This window comes from Panthera tigris, chromosome B3 (assembly GCF_018350195.1).
Source record: "Panthera tigris isolate Pti1 chromosome B3, P.tigris_Pti1_mat1.1, whole genome shotgun sequence".
Taxonomy (NCBI): Eukaryota; Metazoa; Chordata; class Mammalia; order Carnivora; family Felidae; genus Panthera; species Panthera tigris.
This window is the reverse complement of record NC_056665.1, coordinates 109,417,582-109,442,810: the sequence shown is the minus strand read 5'-3', so window position 1 is coordinate 109,442,810 and position 25,229 is coordinate 109,417,582. Positions and strand designations below refer to the sequence as shown.

Below are 25,229 nucleotides of genomic sequence, written 5' to 3'. Positions count from 1 at the left end.
GCTTATGTGCATGTCATATTTGTGTTAATAAAACCATAAAACTACAAAAGAAAGAAAGAAAGAAAGAAAGAAAGAAAGAAAGAAAGAAAGAAAGAAAGAAACTAATATAACACTGTAGGGGTGCCTGGGTGGCTGGCTCAGTTGGTTAAGCATCCAACTTTTGCTTTTGGCTCAGATCATGATCTCACAGTTTGTGAGTTCAAGCCCCGGGTTGGGTGCCAGGCTGACAACACAGAGCCTGCCTGGAATTTTCTCTCTCTCTGCCCCTCCCCTGCTCTCTCTCTCTCTCCCAAAATAAATATTTAAACATTTAATATAATACTGTATGTTAACTATACTGGCATTAAAATTAAAAGCTTAATAAAAATGTTTTTTCTTCAACTTTCCATTTCATTGCTTTTTATTCTACTTTCTGTGAGATTTTTTTTTCATTTTCAAGGGCTCTTTCTTGTTAACTAATATATACATTTTATATATATCTAACATATATCTACATATTATATATGTTTAATGCAAATTATATAATGAATATCTACATATAATGTATATCGAACTCTTTCTTGTTAACTGATATGTGTAGATATTATTACTTTTTAAAGTTTTATTTTATTTATTTTGAGAGAGAGAGAGAGAGAGAGAGAGAGAGAGTGCGTGTGGGTGCACACGAGCAGGGGAGGGGCAGAGAGAGAAAGACTCCCAAGCAGGCTCCAGCACTGTTGGATGGGAACCCGACATGGGGCTAGAACTCATGAACTGTGAGATCATGGCCCAGAGCTGAAATCAAGAATCAGACACTTAACTGACTGAGCCACCCACACACTCCCATGTAATTAAATATTATATATTACATATACAGTTATATGTAACATTTATTAATAAGCTTGTTAAACATTTTATGAAATATACACCATATAACACATATACACGTACCTTATTCTTTTATGGATGCAAACTCTTTATAATAGTGATTATTTTATAGTGTTCCCTACAGTGACCCTATTTTCTCCACATCCGCTTTGGTTTTTGTTGGAGGTTTTCCTACAATGTCTGTAATTTTGGGCTGTCTGTTCATTTTTAGGCATGAGGATCTGTAGGATGGGAGAGGGGAACTAGGATTTCAATGCCAGACTTTTGATGCTCGGTCTAATGCCATCTTGTGGACTTGGTACCTGTAAGTACTGAGCCTCTGAGGGATTCTTCAGAGTTAACTGTCTTGCTCTTCATGAACATTTCTCTCTCTTTTTAAATGTTTTTATTTGCTTTTGAAAAAGAGAGCATGAGCAGAGGAGGGAAAGAGAGAGAGGGGGACCAAGGATCTGAAGTGGGCTCTGTGCTGACAGCAGTGAGCCCAACGTGGGGCTCTAACTCACAAACTCCAAGATCATGACCTGAGCTGACGTTGGATGCTTAACCGATTGAGCAACCCAGGTGCCCCATTCTGATTTTTGTTCCTTAAATTGTTAGCTCCACCATGCTAAATCAAGTACCACTCTTCCATTCATTTTCCATCCTCTACAAATCCATTAGAATTTCTTTTCTTTTTTTTTTTAATGTTTATTTATTTTTTTGTGGGGGAGAGAGTGAGAGAGACAGAGAGAGAAAGAACACAAGCAGGGGAGGGGCAGAGAGAGAGGGAGACACAGAATTGGAAGCAGGCTCCAGGCTCTGAGCTGTTAGCATAGAGCCCAACATGGGGCCGGAAGCCACGAACACCAAGATCATGACCTGGGCTGAAGTTGTGACGCTTAACCGACTGAGCCACCCAGGTGCCCCTAGAATCTCTTTCCTTCTCACTTGTTTGCTTGGTCCTTCTGAGTTAATAACTTTTTTCATTCCTTTACAACACTTTAGAAAATGTGAGGAAACAGAGTGAAACTTGTGTTACTCCACCTTTTAAAACCAAAGTCCACTGAAGGTTTAAGGAGAGTTAAGGATTTGCTTGTTTTAAAAGCTAAAACACTGGTGGCTTTATAGAAAAGAGGCTGACAGAGAAAGAAAGAGGACGCAAAGTTGGTTTGAGGCTATTGCAAAGTTAGAACAAACCATGAGGAACTGAGTTAGGACATTAGCAGTGGGGAAAACAAGGGTATGTGAAAATGTGGTTTCTTCCCCCAGGTACTATCAATGTGTGACTGAACGAAGAGGGTTGAGGGTCAAAAATTACATTAAGGCTTTTAGTGTGGGTGACTGAGACAGTGCAGCCATTGAGAAAGGGACCACAGAAGGTGGAGAAAATCTTATGTGGACCTTTGGTGACATTTACTTCAGGAGGCGGCAAAGGAACTGAAAAAGGACTAGGATGAAAGATGAGCAAATGAGAGTGGTGTTTCACAAGATGGTGGGAGAGGTCAATGTTCTCAAATGGTAGGGATGTCCTCTCAGACAAAAAGACAGAAAGTCCTTGGATTTGGCAAGTAAGAGTTGACTTGTGACGTATGAGAGAAAGGTTTTCATGGGAGCCTAGAGAGTAAAGCTATGTTACAGCAGATTGAAGGATGAAGGGGAGATGAAATAGAGGCAGTATAGAAAGTATTATAGAAAGTGGAGTAAATCAGGGGCACCTGGGTGGCTCAGTCGGTTGAGCGTCCAACTTCGGCTCAGGTCATGATCTCACGATCTGTGAGTTCGAGCCCCACGTCGGGCTCTGTGCTGACAGCTCAGAGCCTGGAGCCTGTTTCAGATTCTGTGTCTCCCTCTTTCTCTCTCCTCCCCCGCTCATGCTCTGTCTCTCTCTTCTCAAAAATAAATAAACGTTAAAAAAAAAAAATTAAAAAAAAAAAGAGGAGTAAATCCATGGGTTGTCAGAGTCACAGTAAAAGTATTCTATAGAACAGAAGAGACTTACACATTGGTAGGAAGAAGGAAAAGGTAGAACTGGAGAAAAGGTGGAAAATAAAGTGAGGATACAATTGATTCAAGGCCTTGGCAGACATGTGATTAAATACATGGGCAGAGATCAACCTCAGAAAGAAGGGCACTCCTGAACTTCCTAGAATCTCCTAGCAACCTCTGCTCCCCTTAAAACACACACAGAAAACACTCACCCACAAGGTTTTTGTCTTGCACTAGGATCTGTCTCTCTCTCTATCCTACCAGTTCCATCTGTAGGAAACAATAACTCATTGTAACAAATATCCTAAAATATGAATTATTCGGACCAGAACAGCACAAAGGAGCCTTCATCAGAGGAGTGTAAGGTTGCTGGGGCTCCTGGGTGGCTCAGTCAGTTGAGCATGCAACTTCGGCTCAGATCATGATCTCACAATCCGCGAGTTCAAGCCCCAAACCGGGCTCTGTGCTGACAGCTCAGAGCCTGGAGCCTGCTTTGGATTCTGCGTCTACCTCTCTCTCTGCCCCTCCCCTGCTCATGTTCTGTCTCTCTCTCTGTCTCAAAAATAAATAAAAACATTAAAAAAAATTTTTTTAATAAAAAAAGGGAAAAAAAAAAAGAAGAGTGTAAGGTTGGCTTTGGCATTCCTAGTTCATGTCCCCACTGAAGCCTCTCCATCAGGGTGGGGTAAAGAGATATCTTCCATGCTCTCTGGTCATCCAACAGACAACTGTTGTAGAAATATCCATGTGTGTGTGTGCGCGCATAGAGATGCTTCCCAAGGACACTGCCTTCTCAGAAAGAATAGAGTTAATACAGCATTACTTGATCACTCTCCATCCTCTTAGCCTGCCCTATTTGTCTCCAAAGCACCAGGGCTGATTTTCAGCAGATATACTTTAGCATGGCTCTATCAATTGCTATAATATTGAAATGCTCTACTTCTGTACTGGCAAGGAAATAGCTGCTGCCCCAGAACCTGATGCATCCAGTTTTTGCTATCCTAGCATCTCCCAGATCTTCCCATGATCCAGCAACTCAAGGCATAACACCAGCCACAACAAGGGTTAAGGCTGGCCCATGTTCCAACCGGGAGTGGAACACTCTATTGGGAAGTTCAATATCAAGGAAGTTAGAGTGTGCAGGAAAGGGAAGTAAGGTGGGGAAGGAAGAGAAAATACAAGGGAACACAAGGGGATGTGAAACCATACCAAATATCACAAGCTGGCCATACCAGTGTTAGATATTTGAATATTCCACCATGCATAGTACTTACAATTAGCTGAAATTACACTATATACTTTTTAATATATAGTTATTTGTCTGCCAACTAGAAAGTAAGCTGTATGAAGGCAGGGACTTTTTTTTAATATTATATGTTCAGGACCTAAGATATGCCAGGCATATATTAGGTGAGCAGTGATATTTGTTCAATGAATGAATCATTTCATATCAAGGAGAAACATTTTCTAAATAAAACACATTTTTATGTAAGTTCCTAGCCATAACAGATTTAGTTCTTTATAATATTTTTGCAGAATGGTTTCCATTCCTCATTTTTTTATCCTCCAGTTTCCTTATCTTGCCCAGAGGCTGTCTTGTGCATAAGAAATGACCACATGGTGACCATTCCACGTTGGAGTCATCTGCCATCTGTCTACTCAAAGACACAGTAAAACTTGGAAATCCTTGCTTTTCCTTTTCTTAGCTCTGATCAAACAGGCAGGCAAGGCACTGTAAGGGAAAAGGGAGATTTGTTTTCTCCTGCTCAGAGCTTTCTCCCAGGGGTGGGGGGCGAAGGTTCTAATTCATCTCACTTATACTTGGTATTTATGATTTTTCTTTTCCCCTTTTTTTTTTTGGTTTCTTTTTCTTTCATTAAAGTTTTTATTTCAATTCCAGTTAGTTCACATACAGTGTCATATTAGTTTCAGGTACACAATACAGTGATTCAATACCTTCCATACAATACCTGGTACTCATCACAACAAACACACTCCTTAATCCCCATTCCCTACGTAACCCGTCCCCCCAGCCACCTTCCCTCTGGTAACCTTCAGTCTGTTCTCTATGGTTAAGAGCCTGTTTCTTGGGTTACCTCTCTTTTTTTCCCCCTTTGCTCGTTTGTTTTGTTTCCTAAATTCCACATATGAGTGAAATCATATGGTATTTGCTTTCTCTGACTTATTTTGCTTGTAATTATGATTTTGCTTTTTGAAAGAAACAGTTTTCTTTTCACTGGTCATGCTGCTCTGAGTAGTATTGTAAGTTTTAAAGAGTAGTTTGGTATAATGTAAAAACTTTATACGAAAAATTATCACATGCTACAAGTTTCAGTGGGAAATGATTATTGAAAGTAGTCACTTAAAAAAACAAAGTAGTCACTTTGTCGTACAAACCAGCAACTACCAAGTATTGATTTTCAATATTTGAATTTAAGGGTGGGAAATGCTAATTACATTAATATATTCATGACTGAGACTTAATCTACTTAATGTTCCTTTTCTCTTCTAAAATTTCACTTCATCAGCCTGAGGGCAATCATCTGTAATCATTTGTAATCATCTAATTACAAACTTATTCAAGCTGCCAGCTCTTGCTGTGACTGTATTTTATCTCCTTCATCATTACCCTGTATTTTTTAAAATGAAAGAAAACATGACTTCTTTGCAATGTGACACTATTATTGTTGCTCAGACATTAAGATGCTGGTAATCATGATCAGATTTATTTTTATAATGTTCAGCACAACTTAGGATATTCTATTATCTGGCAAGGAAATTTATTTAATATAATGCTTAGAAAATTAAATCCAGCCTCCTACTGAATACTTTTCTAGAATAGAAGAGAAAGTAAATAGGTAATTCCAATATGTGAATCCAAAAAGATGAAGACAATGAGTAAGAACATTGCTATTTGAGTATGGGGGGGCTGAAAGTTCCAGAAATCCTACAAAAGAAAAGAGAAGGCTTTCATATTTCTTTATAGCTCAGAAAATTGTTTTTAATTTTTTTTAATGTTTATTTATTTTTGAGAGAGAGAGAGAGAGACAGACAGACAGACAGACAGAATGTGAGCAGGGGAGGGGCAGAGAGAGAGGGAGACACAGAATCCAAAGCAGGCTCCAGGCTCTGAGCTGTCAGAACAGAGCCCAACGCAGGGCTCCAACTCACAAGCTGTGAGATCATGACCTGAGCTGAAGTCAGACGCTCAACCGACTGGGCTACCCAGGCGCCCCAAGGAAATTGTTTTTATATTATATTGTCACATACATTAGTTGGAGATCACATAAGAAATTCTAAGATAGTCATATAGTCTGTATTTCACGTAAGTTCACATCAATTGTCTTTTTATTACTGGGCTTTACTTCGCTCATAACTTTGATCTACCTCATGTAAATGTCTTTGATTCTTGAGGTGCTTGGGTGGCTCAGTTGGTTAAGCACCCAACTTTGGCTCAGGTCATGATCTCACCACTCATGAGTTCAAGCCCTACTATCTGCTGTCAGCACAGAGCCCACTTTGGACCCTCTCTCTCCCTCTCTGACCGTCACCTGCTCGCACTCTCTCAAAAATAAATAAACATTAAAAAGATTTTTTCCCAAGGATCATTTCAACAGTTAAAGAGCTCAGCAAACATCCTTTTTTTGGTCATTTTTTTCCTATAGCTTCTCAGAGCAAGTAGTATAAGCCACCAAAGGCCAGAACTTGAATGTCTGCAATGTGGCGAGCACTGTGTTAGGTGTTTCAGTAATGTTATGTTAATCTTCAGAAAACCCCTGAAAGGGAGATATTGTCAACTGATGAGTAATTTGAGGTTTAGAGAGATTAAAGAACTTGCTCAAAATCACACACCTCGTTTTGAGTAACAGTCCTTATTAAAATATCTGCCTATTGAGGTTATGTTTGGAGAAAAAAAATCTGTTATTATTTAGTGATAAAAAGAGATACTTATAACCCAAATGATGTCTGGGATAGGAGATCTAACAGGAATGTGGGTGCAATCGAAGTAAGTCTAGCCATCAGTTAAACTTGGGTGAATGGGGTCATATACATAAGGGTTTGTGTATCATTTTTTCTACCTTTGTGTATGACGGAACTTTCCCAAACTGAACAGTTTTTAAAAGTAAGTAACCTGAAAAGTAAAATTAGTATAAATTGGGGGCAAGGAGGAGGAAAAAAGAGGATGTAAATGTGTAATGACATTCACCTTAGCCTTCAGCTATGTCCATTTAGAGCTAATCTTGGGGCCATATGCTCTGAATCACTTCATATGCACAAGCAAATAGGTACTTTGGTATCTTATTCAAGAAAAAAGTGAACTTGTTTCTTAGCAATTATTAGATCCCAAGCTGTTGGTTTCAATCCTAATCATACTTCTCTGTGTAAAATAAACTATAATCATAATTATTAATTAAATAAAAAACCCAAAGACTAGTTTATCAAATACTCTGGCCTCTCTCTCTTCCCAACTCGATTTAGTGTGCTATTTCACTATTTGTTCATTCTTTTTAACGTCAAAGTGGCAGGAAGAGAACATACAGCTTAAACCAGCCAATTCACTTTTAAGCAACTCTGTCAAGAGGTTTTTTGGCAGCAGGTGCTGTTTCTGATTAACAGATAATTAACATAATTACCTGTTTTAATACTTTTCCTGCCTCGTCCCCAACTTTCATCAGTCTAAAGTAAAAGGAGAAACAGTAAAGCCCATCTAAAAACTAAGTTAAAATAGCACCATTGAAAAAAATTTGTCATGGTGACTGGTATAAATCAGCGGGCACCTATCCCAGGATGTCCTCATCACCACCCCACCCTCTGGCTTCAATGGCAGTCTTGTTGCCATTTTCAAAAGCTCCACAGCTAGTAGCTTGCCAGGAAGTACTCCTTACATGTTAGAGGCATGCATGCCTAGGCACATGTATATTATTGGGAAACCTCCAAGGAGCTCTGGGATTCAAAAGTTGGACAAAGGAATATGGTGCTTAGGAATGAAACCAGAAGCTTCAGATACAGGCTGTTAGGCCAAGGTCTCAAGGACTAGCCAGCCAAATGAGGCAGGGAGTTAGAGAAGCAGGCTGGAACGAAGCTTGAAGGAGAGCTATTCTTTTTAGACATATTTTACCAGAGTTGAAAAGCAGGTTTGATTTGTACCTTCTGTATGCTTAAATTAATCCACTCCCACAAATACAAGACACGATATCAAACACGGTTCTCTGGAATAACTTCCAAGCCTGAAACACCCACTCTCAAAGGAGTGATTTGAAGTTCTTCATCTATGTGTTGCTGCGAAGGCATTTTGTAGATGTAATTAACATTCATAATCAGTAGACTTTAAATAAAGATTATCCTGGATAATCTGGATGGGCCTGACTCAGGCCCATCTTTTCCAGAAGTCCTGCCTGTGGACTACAACTTCAGCTCATGCCTGAGAATTTCAGTTTGCCTTTCTTGACAGCCAGCTCTACAGATTTCACACTTGCCCCCTAGCCGGTCCCCAACATTGTGCAAGTCAATTCCTTGCAAAAAATTTAATATATATTTCCTAATGGTTCTATGTCTTTGGTTGAGCCTTGGTATAGTGATTGAACATAAGTATTTCTAAGTATTATGCATAATTTGGACTTTGTATTTAAAAAATTTTGTAACTTATTTATTTTGAGAGAGAGAGAGCCCAAGCAGGGGAGGGAGGAGCAGCGACAGAGGGAGAGAGAGAATCCCAAGCAGGCTCCATGCCATCAGTGCAGAGCCTGATGTGGGGCTTGAACTCACAAACTGTAAGATCATGACCTGAGCTGAGATCAAGAGTCGTGGATGCTTAACCGACGGAGCCACCCAGGTGCCCCTGGACTTTGTATTTTAATAGCAAATACAAATAATTTTGTGTGTATATAGGAGAGTGTCTGTGGGGTTATACACATATACGTGTTCTTTTTTTGAGTAGGCCTGACCTGGGCTCCCATGTCCTTCCTTATAATCTCCGATTCTAGTAAGAATGCTAAGTCAGTTTAACCATATCTGCCTGGGTTCCTCGCCTTCACTATCCCCCAGGTGAGGTCTGATTACCCTAGCCTGTTTTCAGCAAGAACACTGCTCATTCAATCTAGCAATAATCCTCCACACCCCAATGTTTCTTCTTCACAATTTTCCATCCACTGACCTCCACACCCTGCTCACTGGCTATAAATTCCTACTTATGCATTCAGAGTTGAGCTCAATTCTCTCCCATATTATAAAACCCCACCACAATAGCCCCCCCGCGAATAAAGTATGTCTTCCTGTCGTTAATAGTATCGTGAATAATTTTTTCTTTAACACTTCCAGACTATTTTGATCACATAATTCCCAGTAAAAAAATTTTTTTACCATTCATTCCAAACTGGATAAGCTAGATTTCAAGAAGTCTATACTGTTATATCATGTGCACAATTTTTTGAGACAAAAATGGAAAGAAAAAAGTTGAGATTAAAAAGTAAATACAAACAGGTAGTAGTGTTCTCTTCCTGCACCTCAAGACTCCTCTTGCATTTATCTCACTTTGAGGCCACTGTTTAACCTACTTCCCATATAGACACTATATAAAAAGGATTCCAAGGTTCACATCTTAAAAGGCAGTAATGGCACCTGTTTCAATTTCTATTCTTACATTCTCAACAAATAGCGATTTAAGCTTTTTCTTTTTAAGTGGGACACTCTGGGAGCTTCCCAAAGAGTGAGCACTTAGGACAGTTAATACAGATTAGCCAAATGAGCTCATGATTCAGTCACTCAGTTGACTCATCACTCAGTTAAACACTGCTCCTCACCACAGTAATAGTCTTGACACCTGCAGTTCTTAATGTTTTTTATTCTTGGTCATCTGAATTTCATTTGTATCCCAAATGTGAACCATTAATTTGAATTAGGAGGCAGGGGCACCTGGGTCGCTCAGTCGGTTTAGCGTCTGACTGCTGATATTGGCTCAGGTCATGATCCCACAGTCGTGAGACTGAGCCTTGTGTCGAACTCCATGCTTAGTGTGGAGCCTGCCTGGGATTCTCTCTTTCTCTCTCTGCCCCTCCCTCACTCACACATGCTCTCTCTCTCTCTCTCTCCTAAAATACATAATAAACTTAAAAGTAATAAATTAGGAGGCAAAAGGAAAAATAACACTAAAATGCTAGATAATGGAAAGCATTAAAACTTATAATTCTGAATTTTTGCCTCAGGGTAACTTTTATATTCACAGATTTCACTTAGTACATGATATAGAGTATTAAAAGGAGAAATGTTGATTACACTCAGTTTGGCTCTTCATTTATTGTGAATAAAAAGAAATATTATCTTCCATGGTGTATTTACAAACAATCTGATACTCTTGGTCATTTAGAAACAAGACACAAAAAAATGATAAAAATAATTTGATTTTTTTAAAACAAAAATGTAATAATTCCAAACATCAGTCATAAAAGCAGTTTTTGCTTGGCTTTAAAATGTACTTCACTTTAAATCCAGAATGTGGAACTATTATACATCATAAAATCGTGGTTTTTTTCTTACACGAATTAAACACTTCATATTACCTATTAATTAGGGTAAAAAATGTCGAAAGGGAAAAGGCCACTCAGGAGAAGTTTTTGGTATTTATACATTGATTTTTACTTTTGCCAAACACAAAAGTGATGTAATATTACCAAATGGGCCCAGGGAAGTGAAAGTTCATGATTCAATAAATTTAGCGAAACCCTGCCTTAAACCAACATAATGTTTCCATAAAGATTGAAAATGGACTTCATAACGCAATCTTGAATAATGCACAATGCGTGTAACCTTCTGAGATTGGTCATGCTTAACATTTTAAACTACAGCACTATTTTCCTGTCATGACGGCAGCCAGTTCTTCTTGTCCTATCAACACTTGATTTATGTGAGCAGCTGCTACCCACACCGAAACAGTATATATAATTGCCAAATTTAGGGTACTTTTCAAATATTCGCGAATGTAGACTAATATGAAAATCAAAGACCGTTTTGTGGCAATGGCAAAATTTTTACAAACCAACAATCTTACTATTCACTTAATACGGTATTTACGAACATCTAGCACAGCGTCCAAGCACAAGCCGTAAAATGTTTCAAACACTACTATTTATCTTCACAACACACATCAAGTCTTTTCAGTTTCTCTAAGTGTCTTTCAGCTTTAACGGTGCTGATCAGTGAAAAGATAAAAAGCACAACGGAACACATCAAAACCACAGTAAACGTCAGCGGGTGTTAATCATAAGGAAGAACCTAGCAGCAACAACCACATTTAAAGCGACAGAACTTGAGCGTCCTGGACTACAAATCCTAGAGTTCTTTGGGGCGGAGGCAGAGCTACTTTCAAATTGATAGCTCTTTCGGCCAATGACACAGCCGACGCAAAAGGTGCAAAAGAGTAGTTTCTTTGCGTTCAAACACCCAAGTCATACTTAGAAGTTATGAGAGTACGTGGGTATTTCAGGACCCTAACTATTAAGTATTTCTTACTCACAGTAAAATCTTCGTAGTCATTGTAACAATTTCTCTACCTGAATTTGGCTCAGTGGAAGTTACAGCATCCAAAAGAAGGAAGGAAGTCACGTTGCCCAAAGTCATCTGAATGGCTCAGCCGCCCGAAAAAGAGGCGGAAACCGCTTTATTCTTGCCCTTTATTGGCCACGCAGCCAGGAGGCGTAAACCGTCACAACCAATGAATCGTTGAAACTTCCGTTAACGTAGCGTAAAAGGGGCGGTACTGTGCGGGACTATACGTAAACCGAGTTTACTCAGGCGCAGTCGTCCTGTTTTCGCCCAATCCGGAGAGAGGCTGGCTCCTGGCACTTCGTTGCCCCTCCCCCCTCCTCTTACGCTTCCCCGGAGCTATGGCCCGCCTCTCTGCTGCTGACCAATGCTCTGCATTTTCCTTTGCGCGTTTACCCTATCGGAGACGTAGGGGGTGGAGTTCCGGTCGTAACGCTGTGCGCCTTGACAGACCTCGAGTTTCCTCCCGCGCCGGTTGAGGGCTTGCAGTTGAGGTATATTTCACGGGGTCCGGTTGGGCTCGTTGACGGGCAGGTCTCTGACGGACGGCGACAGTGTGGGTTGAGCCTAGAAAGCCGCAGTCGCTGATTCTGTAGCTCGAGGAGTTCTGAGGGAAGTGGGGAGGGCCTGGGGGGAGAGAGACACGTGTTGAAACTTCTGGTGCGGGGTGGGAGCCCCTGGACCACACCCGTGCTGTCCCTGCTCCGAGTCCTTAACGCGGGTTAGGTTTTGGGATCGCTGGCCCCAGCGTCTCCTGTAGGTTATCTTTCGGTAAAAGCGAAGCGCCGTTCACCAAGTGTTCAAGAAAGGGTACCCAGGGCCTGTTTTTATTTTTCTCCTGTGCCTCGCTCTTTTCTTACCTCTCGAGTTTGTTAATTTTCGAGGTCGGAAAGCAAATTTTAATTTGGGAAGAGCCGTCCTGTAACATATAACACAGACTGTGAGACCAGCTATGTTAAGCACTGTGCGTATATTATCTCATATAATCCACACAACAATCTAAGGGGTAGTAGTATTCCTGTTCTCATTTTCACGCGAAGGAGCAGACTGCTTAGTAACTCGTCCACATGTTTTCTTCAGCCCGTCTCTTGACAAACTTGAGTGTGGCATTCGGTTTGCGAGGACATAAAATTAAAACATGCTGTTGTAAAATGTTGCTTCTGTTTTCTTTCCGAGCTTGAAGTTATTTCAGAAGCCAGTGCAACATACCCATAGGTATATTGATATTATCGATGTAAAAGATCATCTGGTAGAAGACCTTGGACTAGGGGCCGTTTCCACCTTTTCAGCCGCATCTTCCTCAACTGCAGAATTGAAATCAATACCAGACATGACTACTACCTAGAGTTGTAAGGGCCAAATTAGAGACTGGATATAATATATAAATTACTGATGTTAAGTTTCTATGTCTTTCTGCTTTTCAGATTCTTTCCTGTGGAGGCCAGACTAGCATTAAATAGCATAGATTTTTTTGATAGATATTTTTATATATGTATTTTTATATATTCTGTATGTATAAAGCAGTGGTAATATGCTGCCTGCTATCACATAAGCGTGAACTACCTCTTTTTTTTTTTTTTTTAAGATTCCCCCCCCTCCCCATTTAGTCTGCTGTTTTCAATCCCACTGAACCCTCAGCCTTCATAAATCATTTAGGTAGCACTTGATTAGGAATGGGAAGAGCATTGAGAGAGACCAGGATGCTTTCAACCAGATTTTCCATCATCTGTTGTCTGGCTTGATGAGTAACACTTGCATTGCGAGGTGTCCATGATGTTCTTCATCATCAACAAAGGATGACCGTGGCAGAGGCTTTGGTTGCATGGCTTCCAGCACTGTAGGCTTTAATAACCCCTGCTTGAAGAGATTCCACCAGTGTCTCTCTTGATCGACTTCACAAACATTTATCAGCTTATTCATTTAACGTTTGTTTTGAAAGAGAAGGTGCGGGGGAGGGGCAGAGGGAGAGAGAATCCCAAGCAGGCTCCGTGCTGGCAGCGCAGAGCCAGACTTAGGGCTCGAGCTCACCAACCGTGAGATCATGACCTGAGCCAAAATCGAGTCAGACGCTTAACCGACTGAGCCACCGAGGCACCCCCATTTATCAGCTTATTGAGGATATGATAAAGCATATGACCTAACAGCCAGATGGAAGAGATGCATAGAGCAAGGTGTGCAGAAAGGGTGCGAAGCTTCCATGCCCTTTCGAGGTATATTACTGTCTCCAGTCTTCTCATGGTCACCAGTCTGGAAACTCCAAAATTCGTCTTAAGCCTGTATGGCCCCTCTTACCTATTTATTCAGGGTTCAGGACAGTGTTTCCTATAAATGCAAGTGTGTTACTCATCTGGTTTGTATTCTACCTTGGATGGGCATAGATAGCATAAAGTGAAAATAGCTCAGCTCACATAACTACTTTTCTCAGTGCCAGTTCCTCCTGGAAGATCTGAGCAGAAGATTCATTTCCTTGCCCTTTTCAGCTTCTTGTGGCTGCTTTTTACTTGGGCTTATGGTGCCTTCATCTTCCAAGCACGGAACTCCAATCTCTGCTTCCATCATCATGCTGTCTTCTGTGGTCAAATCTTCCTCTGCCTTCCTCTTATGAGGGCACTTGTGCTTACATTTAGGTTCACCTAGATAATCCAAAATAATCTCTCCATCCCAAGATCTTAGTTACAGAACTCTTTATGTATGGAACCATTTATAGGAATCAGGTTTTGGGTATCTTTGAGGGCCATCTTTTAGGTTTACTACAAAGGATATAAAGAAGGGTAAAACATCCTATTCTAGTGTGGCTTAAAGTCTAACAGGATGTGCTATAAGGGGGGGAAAAAGACTTCCAGATTGCTGTGAAATGAACTAAGTTCATTTCACATAGGTTGGTACTTCTCCAACTTTTCCTCGGGAAAATAGTGGTAAATGAATATTCCAGTGATAGCTGAACACAAAGCCTGCATTAACACCTTCAAAGAATGAAATTTCTTTGAATTTTACTCTTCTATTTTAAAAACTCATGGATTTTTGTATTCCACTTCATAATATGCCGTGTTTGATATTCTTCTGAATTAGTTGCCACATCATAACTTTGCTATTCTAGGGATTTAGACTTTTGTGGCTTATAATAGCCAGTTTACTCTAGTCATTGATGTGTCCTCCAGTTTAAGAAGCATGACCTCAGATGATGGGGATTCATTGTAAGGAAGCCATTTAAGCCACCCGGTAACTACTCTAGGTCCCATTGTTCCTATGGCTAGAATGTGCACTCGGCTTCATGGAGAACTGGAGTGACAGTCCCTCATCATTGATACTCTCCAATTCCCCCAGCAAGACAGCAGCTCTGATGACTTTAGGTTTTGGTCATATCTTCAGAAGAAGATAGCCCAACTGTTGCTCTTGTGTCTGCTTAGGAATCATAATTAGACAGGATCTCATGAGTCGGGTTTGTTACCATTCAGTATGAATGAAGATGAAAAAGAGCCCAACTCTGAGTAGGCATTCATTACGTAAGAACTATTCAGTAAAGATCTCTTTGCCTTGTGTATGGAGTTGGAAGGAGAAGCACATGTGGGCCATCTATATGGGCAAGGCCTGGAAGTGACCTACATTACTTTTTCGCATGTTGCTTGGGCTAGAACTCTGATACAAAGTGACACCTAATGTCTAGTTGTGTGCCTCACTAGTGGTCTGCTGATGAATTAGTCTCTGCTATGATACTTAGCTGCTTAAGATTTGTTCTCAGCCCGCAGCGTTTAGTTTCTTCACCCTGTGAACTCTCCATGGCAGCCACGTGTCTCTAGACAACCTTATTGGACAAAGTACTTTTTTTTTTTTAATTTTTTTTTTCAACTTTATTTATTTTTGAGACAGAGAGAGATGGAGCATGAACAGGGGAGGGGCAGAGAGAGAGGGAGACACAGAATCCGAAGCAGGCTGCAGGCTCTGAGCGGTCAGCACAGAGCCAGACGTGGGGCTTGAACTCACCGGCTGTGAGATCATGACCTGAGCCGAAGTCGGACGCTTAACTGACCAAGCCACCCAGGCGCCCCGACAAAGTACTTTTTAAGCTGGCCCCATACCAATGCTATCGTAGGTCCGCAGGAAAAAGCTTCGTATCCTTTGCCCTGACAAAGTCTAGATGTACGGACCAATAACCATGTAATGCAGCCATTTTCTTTTGTTCTCTGAGGAGGTAGCCAGCCACAGTCTTAGACTTTGCCAAGTGTGGATTCTATATCCATAGTCTACAGGGGACCAGATCAAGGTCTGAGTTTGAGCTACTCATGCTTGGGTAAAATGGGAACAAGGAAAGAATTCCACAATATTTTTTCACAAATAACTTCTAAAGAAATTCTTTTTTAAGCGTTTTCACTTTGGTGATTGTATTCCCTGAAAATGGACGTCAAGCTAGTGGTTGCAAAACTAGTTTTAGGTCATCTTCTTTGCGAGTCCAATGCGTGTCACCTGACTTAGGGATGTGAGGGTATAGTATACGGTTTATAGGCTAGAAAAAAAAAATTTTAATGTCTATTTTTGAAGAAGAGAGAGAGAGACAGAGTGTGGGCAGGGAGGGTCAGAGAGAGGGAGACACAGAATGTGAAATTGGCCCAGGCTCTGAGTTGTCAGCACAGAGCCCGACTTAAGACCAGAACTCACAAACTATGAGATCATGACCTGAGCTGAAGTCGGATGCCCCAGGCACGTAGGCTATGAAATTTTTATTTTTTGTACAAAGTACAGTTTATTGGGCATTTTCCTGATGACTAATTATGTAACTGATGTTTTAAAAAATTCTCCCAGTAGGGCAGTGAGTGACTCAGTCGGTTAAGCATCCAACTTCGTCATGATCTCATGGTTCGTGAGTTCGAACCCTACATTGGGCTCTCTGCTGTTAGCACAGAGCCCACTTTGGATCCTCTGTCCCTCTGCCTCTCTGCCCCTCCCCCATTTGTACTATCTCTCTCTCTCTCTCTCAAAAATAAAAAGAATTAAAAGAGAATTATCCCAGTAATCCATTTTAAGTAATTTCACTTGTCGAATGTTCCTATTTGGTTCCCCAGCCCTTTCTGTGCCTTGGTTTGGTAATAATCAAATCTAGGTGAACTATCTTTGAAACTGATCATCTCTGGGAAGCTAGCATTTCTCAGAAAATAAAAACTTCCTTGGGTTTCCCAATCATCAAACAGAATCATTTGATTTTATAAGTTGCCTTATTTGGTTTAGAAGAAACTTAAATGATTGAGGTAAATGGTGGTTAGAAGTGATTTTTGGTTTTTACTCTTGAAAAATAGTACTATTTCAGGGTCACATTATTTCCCACTTAAGCATTTAAAATTGGATTCACTTAGTGTTTTTTTTTATTAAGTTTTTTATTTTAATTCCAGTATAGTTAACAGTGTTATATTAGTTTCAGGTGTACAGTGTGCTGATTCAACAATTCTATACCCGGTGCTCATCACGATACGTGTGTGGATTTATCTAACTTTAAATGCAATTTTTTTTCTTGGATTTCAAGTCCATTTTGGCTGAGTTAACTGGTTCATCATTTCAGCTAGATATATTGTACATCATAAAACAAGATCTTTAGCAAAACTCTTAACATTTTAAGGATCATAACCTTCATTATGTGTTCTTTATTATTTTCCAAATTTTCTTGCCTAAGCATTAATTGTCATGAAACAACTTGAAAATCATAAGCATAAAGTTGTTGGCAGCATGATGTGATAGAAGAAGCACATGGAGTCAGAGATCTTTCTATTGGGGTGCCTGAGGGGCTCAGTCGGTTAAGTGTCTGACTGCGGTTCAGGTCATGATCTCACGGTTCGTGATTTCGAGCCCTGCATTGGGCTGTCTGCTGTCAGCACAGAGCTCACTTCAGAACCTCTCTCCCCCTCTCTTTCTGCCCCTCCCCATCTCTCTCTCTCTCTCTCTCAAAATAAATAAATAAACTTAAAAAAAAGAAAGCTCTGGGGCACTTGGGTGGCTCAGTCAGTTAAGCGTCCAACTTCAGCTCAGGTCGTGATCTCACAGTTTGTGGGTTCGAGCCCTGCGTTGGGTTCTGTGCTGACAGCTCGGAGCCTGGAGCCTGCTTCGGACTCTTTGTTTCCCTCTCTCTTTCTGCCCCTTTCCCACTCACACTCTGTCTCTCTCTCTCTCAAAAATAAATAAACATTAAAAATTAAAAAAAAAAAGAAAGAAAAAGCTCTTTTTATCTAGACCATACAAAATGTTTAACTTTGCTGAACTTTTATTTACTTATTTGTAAGTATAATACTACTACTTGTCTTACTTAACTCTCACAATTGTGAGAATCTGATGAAATGACAAATACTGTAGTCCTTCGCAAAATGTGATTCTTTTATTAAGATCATATTAAGTATTTACTGTACTTTTTTTAAGTAGGCTCTGTTCCCAACATGGAGCCCAACATAGGACTTGACCTCACGACCCTGAAATCAAGGCCTGAGATCAAGAGTTGGACTTAGCTGACTGAGCCACCTAGATGCCCTCTGTTGTACTTTTAAAGGGTTCAAATTTATCATTAATTCTGTTGTGAGCTCCACTAGTTCATGTGATTTTTTTTTTTTTTTTAGAGCTCTACCACGGTTTTTTTGCCTCTTCATATGTTGAGTGGACCAAGAAATGATAAAAATCCTGCAAGTCTCTTAAGTTAATGTTAACGAATATTAGTCTCCAAATGTCATTTGCTAACAATATCATTTCATAGGAAATTTTTTTAATATTTATTTTTTTATTTTTGAGAGAGAGAGAGGGAGAGAGTGCACACATGCGAGCAGGGGAGGGACAGAGAGAGAGGAAGACAGGATCCAAAGTGGGCTCTGTGCTAACAGCAGAGAGCCCAGTGCAGGCCTCAAACTCATGAACCATGAGATCATGACCTGAGCCAAAGTCAGATGCCTAAACAACTGAGCCACAGGTATCCCAGTCTCACATGAAAGTTAAAAGAAACCTCTTCTTTCAAAGACTAGTAAGCTTAGTGTGCCATTATAACTAAAACTGATAATTTATATTACTTCACTTATCATGTCAGTTAATATTTCTTTTACATTTTCCTTAGTGTTAGTGTGGATGCTGAGATAGGTGATGACTCTGTTCTCTTTGTGGGCATTCTTCATGATCATTGTTATGATTACTTTTTATTGTCTTTTTAAAAAAAAAAAATTCACCATTCCTTGAATTATAGCAGAACTAGTGGTTAAGAGCACAGATTTTTAAACCAAACTGCCTGAATTGAGCACTGACTGCAATTAGTAGCTCTATAATCTTGGGCTGTTTATATGTAACCCTTCTGCGTTTCAGTTATCTGTCCATGAAATGGGATAATTGCAAGTACTTCATAGGCTGTTCTGAGAATTACATGAGTAAATATTTGTGCAGTGCTTAAAACAGTGCCTGACAAACCTGATTAAATATCTTTCTCTGATTTTATTCCATATCATTCATCAAGTAGGAATGTGAAATAATAGCTAGGAGAGAAAAAGCTCTAGGTCGAGGCTTATGTGTTAAATTTACTATATCTTATAGCATATATAGATTTTAAATCTTTTTTTAAGCTTGTGAATACTTGGAAATTTGCATGTCCAGACAACTAAAAGTTATGCTGAACTTCACATCATTTGATACTGCTTTTTATCTTAAATTTTTGCTGGTATTAAGACTTTCCACATGTGTATGCTTTAAACATTTTAACTGTATGTTGCTTGGTTATATAAATGATATTGATTCATTTAGTGCAGATGAGAATTATAATAACCTTACATTTGAATGGCCATTTAAAAATGCTTTGTAGAACATGTCTTTTATATCATTTGGGGGTCAGCGTAAGAAAGCATTTAAGAGTGTGGGCTCTAAAATCAGATTTCAGTTCCAGTCCCTGCTATGCATTTGTGAACCATGTGATCTTTGGCAAATCACCTGCCTTTTCTAAGCCCCGCTTTTCTAATTATGGGTAAATAAGGTACTTACTGTATAGGGCTGTCCCCAGGATTAAATGAGATATAATGCATAGAAAGCATTCAGAATAGTACCTTGGATACAACAAGAGTTCAATATATCTTAGTTACTATTAATGTCATTGATGGATACAAAAGAGCCAGTAAGAAGAATAAGTGGAAGTGTGAGAAAACCAAGATTCAGAGTAGATTCAGTGATTTACTAAAGGTCATGTGCAAAAAAAAAAAAAAAAAAACCCACAAAACAAAACAAACAAAAACATGCTCCCTCACTTCTAGGGCAGGTCTTTTCCCGTAACCCCTTTTCAGCTCACTCATATCAACCAAGTCCACCAGAAAGACATGTTCCTTTATTTCCCACTGTGTTTCCAATTCTTGGCCACTTGTCAGGATATTTTCATCTTGGTTCTCATACAATCAGAGTCTTTCCCTTTCTTCGTGAATCCTTCAGCCCTGTGTTACTTGGGCTTTTAAGTTGTTACCATGCATGACAGGCATCTATTTTCAGGAAAGGAAGAAAGGAGATATTGAAGCTAAATTTTTCGTAATGGTTAGGTTTTTTAAACTTGTGATTCCATTAGCCTATCATTTATTTGTATTTAATGTAGCACTGAATTATTTTTACAAAGCTACTTTATTCCCTCTAAATTCTCCCCTCTTTTTTCCCCCTGAGATTGTAAAATCAAATTGAACTTTTTCTTAGGAATTAAGAAAGGAGTTTGAGAATCACACAAATCCCTTGAGAATAGAATCCCTATTCTAAAAATAGGAAGAATACAATTTATGAATCATTGGGTTATTTTTGAAATCTTGAATGATTAAAATGTGGATGTATCTCTTTTTGGCATCAAAAACGTATGTATATAAGCAAAGCACATAGTATTTACTGCATTATTCTGGAAATTTGAGGTAATTTGATCCTATAACTCATTTCGTGCAAGAATAGCATTTTGAACATAGTTTAATTCCAGAATTTGAGTATATAGGAATATCTATTAAATTACATTCACACCAGCAGGTGTTTATTGAATGCTTTCTGCTTCTAGGGTACTATGTGCGATGGTAAAGTGATATTCCCAAATCCCAAGCCTTTTCTTAGCTTCCTCAGTTCTCCCTTCATGGTGTTTTCTGTAACTTTATAGGTTGAGATGAATTGATCTCAAAGCTGTGGTTATGGGTATCATGGATGTCAGTGTTGATACTGTTTGATTTATTTCTTTTTCCTTATTTCTTTGCTTCCTCCAGAAAAGGGATGACTGCCTCTGTGGCTTGTGTATGTGTGTGTGTGTGTGTGTGTGTGTGTGTGTGTGTCCTACCTTTGTTGTTGTTTCACATATCTGTGTAGTTCCTTACCCTTGCCTCTTTGTCCTCTATGGAGTGTGTTTTGTGTGTGTTTGTATTTTTATATACCTCTCACAGGAAGTAGGATTTTGTGAGGTAGGCTATAGAGTTAGCCTCAGGCTGGTAGAGGATTGATACTAGAGAATTGGAAAACATGGTTCATGTCCTTAAGAGATATATGCTCTATAGTAGACAGAAACGAATATAAATATGTAAAACAGCTAGGGATAAAAAACACTTCAATATATTTGGTATGCGATTACTGCTATGTAAGTAACAGACAATATTTTGGCATTCAGAGTAAGTATAAACCTACTTTAGGCTAGGTTAAGAAAAATGTGGTACTGGTAGAATCTGAGCTAGATCTTGAAGCATGGGTATGACCTAGATAACTCAAGAAAACAATATAGGATTCTTGGAGAGAATGGCAACCTTTTTTGCAGTTTTATTATTGTAGGGAAGATATTTTACCCGTTAAAATATTGATATGTCTGGGGCTGCTGTAAAATACAGCATGTGATTCACAAGTTCAAACAACTGCAGCCCATGCAAAAACAAAAGAATGTATATGTCACTTTATAAAAATTAAGTAGTTTTATGTACTTAAAAAATGTTTGTGGCATCGCATGTTTACTTTTATTTTCCACTTTGTGTCATGCTGAATGTCAGTGTTTTTTACAACATGAAAATAATTTCTAAGAACAACGTTTTTTTATATGATCTTACTCTCATAGGAAGTAAAATTTGTCCTATTCTTGCCATCTTTTTCCAGGAATTAGAGGTTAAATTGAGTATTTCCTGTCCTGTGTGTGTGTCAGGGGTGTAGAGAAAACATTTCAGTTGCAGATGAGGGGTAATGAAAACTGGATAAAAAATGGAGGATAATGGCAGGGTGAACAGTGATGAGATAGATGTGAAGGGCGATTTTCAAGGGAGGTTTTTTAGTTCCTTGACTCTTGTCCTTTGACTTTCTTTAATCAAAGATGATTCTGTGATGTTGAGCCTAGGTGGCTGAGAATACCATATCGTTAACAGAGATGAAGAATACAGGTGTTTGAGTTATATTTTGGGTATATTTAATTTGGAGTTTTGGCAGCATGTTCAGGGGTAGAGGTCTAGGCCAACATTAGAGCTATGGGGTTGGAATTTTGGAGAGAGATCAGGGTTGAAGATAAAATCCAGGAGTTTACATAGAGGTGATAATTTACGTTGCATGGGGAAGAGAGGAAAGAACAAGTAAGGAAAATTCAATCTCACTTGTCATGATTAACAACAGAAATTTGAGTAATTACTAATAAGTTATAGCATCTTTCTCTTTAGACTGTAGTTAAGTCCTTAATGATATATATTTTTTTCCGCTCTCTAATTTTTGGACCTCTTGCTAGAGGGCAGTAGTAGTTAATTCCAAGGGCAAGGAAAGCAAGTATTAAAAGAGTTTGATGGCTTAAGTCTAAGCTAAACATATTCCTGTGTTTCCTAAACTTACATTCGACAGTACATTATTTTCAGTCCTTTTTATCCTTCACATCAGATCTGTTAAGTGTGAAATCTTTTTTCTCTTAATATCCGGCTTTTGCAGGATGGTTCAAGAATTATGCCTTTTGTTGGTTATCTCTGATATCAGGATCTTTCAATATGTTCAGAAGAGAGGAAATGAGTTTAGAATTTAACTACATTCTGATCTTCCCATGATATGGCACAATGTAGTTAGGAGATCTCATCTGTTCTACTGTAACTTTACACAAGTATAAGACTATAAATAGTTATGTTCAGGGTTTTGCCATTATTTTGATTGCATTTCAGCAGATCCCTTTTGGACATTCACCCAATTTGGAGTATTAAATAGTGAATCTACCTTAAAATGTAAAGGAAAGTGTCAATCTATAAATATTTATAAGATATTGTCTGATTGTGTGAGATACATTGACATGATTGTAAGATATCCAGTGTCGGAATAACACTGGGTAACAGTGGAAACTTAAAGAATTATTAATATGTTAAAGTATCTTTCTGTTTGGAGACTTTTTTGGGGAACATTTCATTTTGTGAATTCACCTTAGAAGTATCTAGTCTTTCTCACTCTCCTGCCCCGTGTGTGCACATGTACAGGCACGCCCGTATGTGTATGCATTTTCACTTCAATCTCAGTTGTCATGATTAACAGCAGGGGTGTGTGTGTATTTGTTTACTTATACACAGTAGAATTTATATCTGATAGTGTACTCTGCAGGTTTGTTATTTGACACTGTTGTATTTCTTTGAAATTTTCTTCTAGGGGCGCCTGGGTAGCTCAGTCGGTTGAGCGTCTGACTTCAGCTCAGGTCACGATCTCGCGGTCCGTGAGTTCGAGCCCCGCGTCAGGCTCTGGGCTGATGGCTCAGAGCCTGGAGCCTGCTTCGGATTCTGTGTCTCCCTCTCTCTCTGCCCCTCCCCCGTTCATGCTCCGTCTCTCTCTGTCTCAAAAATAAATAAATGAAAAAAAAAAAAAAGAAATTTTCTTCTAGGTCACTTACTGGTCTTCTTCTGTATCAGGCATCATTCTGAGCATTTAGGATGTAGTAATTAAGTTATTCTTTTTAACAACCCTCTGAGGTTGCAACTGTTACCCCTGTTTGAAGAATAGGAAGCTGAAAGACATATCTTGTGACACCAGGATTTGAACCCGAGCATATACCCGTTCTCTTAAACTACCATGCAAGGCCTATTTCTCTAAGCCTCAGTCTCCTAGTCTAAAAAGCAGTAATAAACAGACCTATCTTTTAGGGTTTTGGGTAGGGTTAAATGAAGCAATGCATGTGAAGAGGCCGATGCTGGATCTAGATATTAATGATCAGTTACTATTAGCTGTTGGTTGGCCACTTTTCTGATTTTCCTCTGGTGCTTTTGTTCTTTGTCTCCCTTGTAGTTTATTCTTCGTCGGCCCATTCTTTAAACAATGGTATTCTAGAGTTCCACTTTTGACCTGCTGTTTTATAGCATTCTGCATAATTTCCCTTCAGAAGGTTTATCCACTTTCCTAGTTTTTAACTACTGCCTACTACCTGTAATCTGATGACCCAATTCCATACATTTCCGCCAAGCTATAGTCTGTTGTAGCCAAATGTCTGCTGTACCTCCACCTTTGGGCATCCCCACGTGTCCCTTGCGCTTGATGTGGATAAAACTGGAAAATTTTTAATGTAAAATGGAACTGAAGGATATGAAGTGGAGAACCTCACACATGCACCCGCAGAAAATGGAACTCAAAAGACTGAGACTGACTTCTCACAAATAACCTGATTTATAGAGGGTTGAAATTTATCCTCTGACCAATGAGCATCCACCAAGAATGTCTTCCATCTTCAAGCCAGTGAACTTGCTGCTTGGCCCCTTGCTGGTCTTTCCCCTCTTACACTCCTTGCCCATAAAAGCAACTCAAGTAAAACCTTCAGTGGACTCCTACAGCTCACTGAAGTTTGAATGTCCCAAGTTGTAGTTCCTCTACTATTCCTGAATAAACTCAGTTTCTGGCAACTCGACTTTGCCTTAGTTTATCTCTCTTCTCTTAGGTAGACATTACATGGTATCAGAGTGAGATCTGAAGAAGGTGATCACCAGGAACACCAACCTCCAGAAATAAGTGAGTTTCCTGCACTTGAGCCCTTTGCACTCATAGCTTGTGCAAGTCAAGGTAACTTTCAGTTTGGTAAGTTTCCTCTCAGGTCTTGAGGTGCCTCCTTTGGTGGAGCTCTCTGACTTTATTTGGGATCTGGAGACGGGCGGATTGTCCTTCTGGTATGTACTCTTTTATTTCTGATAATGGGATCCGAGTCATCTGAATTTTCTAAGGGTGGCCCCCCTTGGGGAACCCTCGCTGGTTTTATGTTAAAAAATTACAGCCCTTCCTCACACACATGTTTGACTAAACCAGTTTTACTAAGGATAACCTAGAACTCCAGTGACCATTATGTGGAAACTTTGATCTCCCCAAACTTACTTTTCTCTGAACTGATTTAGAAGACCATGTTTACAATACTAAACAATCCAAGTGGGATGGTTATTTTAATTGGTATCTGGAAGCTTCCAAATGTGTTCAGGATTCTAAAATTGCCTCCTTACAAAATACTGTTGCTAAATTAAAGCAAATAAATAACAATTTGTAAGAAGAAAACACCGGAGGCCTGTTCCTGCTGCTAACCAAGGTCTTTCCTAACTTTACTATTCTACCTCCTCTATCTTCCTGTTTGCCTTCTCTTAACCCTTTACCCTCTCTCTAAACTTCCTTTCTTTCCTATTACTGAAACCTCATCCACTGCTCTCATTAAAACCTTCCCTTTCAAAATTAAACCTGAGGATTCTAAACCACCCCAGATTTCCTACACTCCATGGACAAAGGCCAAAGTTAGGACTATAAGAATTTTCCCAAGGTAACTGGGGTCTCCATGCATTTGTTGAGGAATTCATTATTGAAAGTATCACTCGCCAAACTGCTCTTCCATTTCTTATCAGTTAGCCCACATGCGTATCAGAGAAGGTCAAAGTGTAGCAGTGGATTAAAACTGCTGTTTG

At 39.4% G+C, this 25,229-nt stretch overlaps 1 protein-coding gene across 6 annotated transcripts in view; it reads left to right on the top strand.

The window, feature by feature from the left end:
• The first annotated feature begins 11,781 nt into the window (after positions 1–11,781).
• WDR89 (WD repeat domain 89) overlaps positions 11,782–25,229 on the top strand; it is a 35,413-nt gene continuing 21,965 nt past the window's right edge. For 2 of the 6 annotated variants that reach the window (XM_007095209.3, XM_042989861.1), the window contains exons 1-2: positions 11,782–11,864; positions 24,230–24,300. The gene's annotated coding sequence lies outside the window, so the exon portion shown is untranslated. Of the gene's footprint in view, positions 11,865–22,956; positions 23,017–24,229; positions 24,301–25,229 lie in introns of those variants that run through there. The other 4 variants (XR_001511602.2, XM_007095211.3, XM_015543388.2 and 1 more) reach the window with 4 other exon arrangements.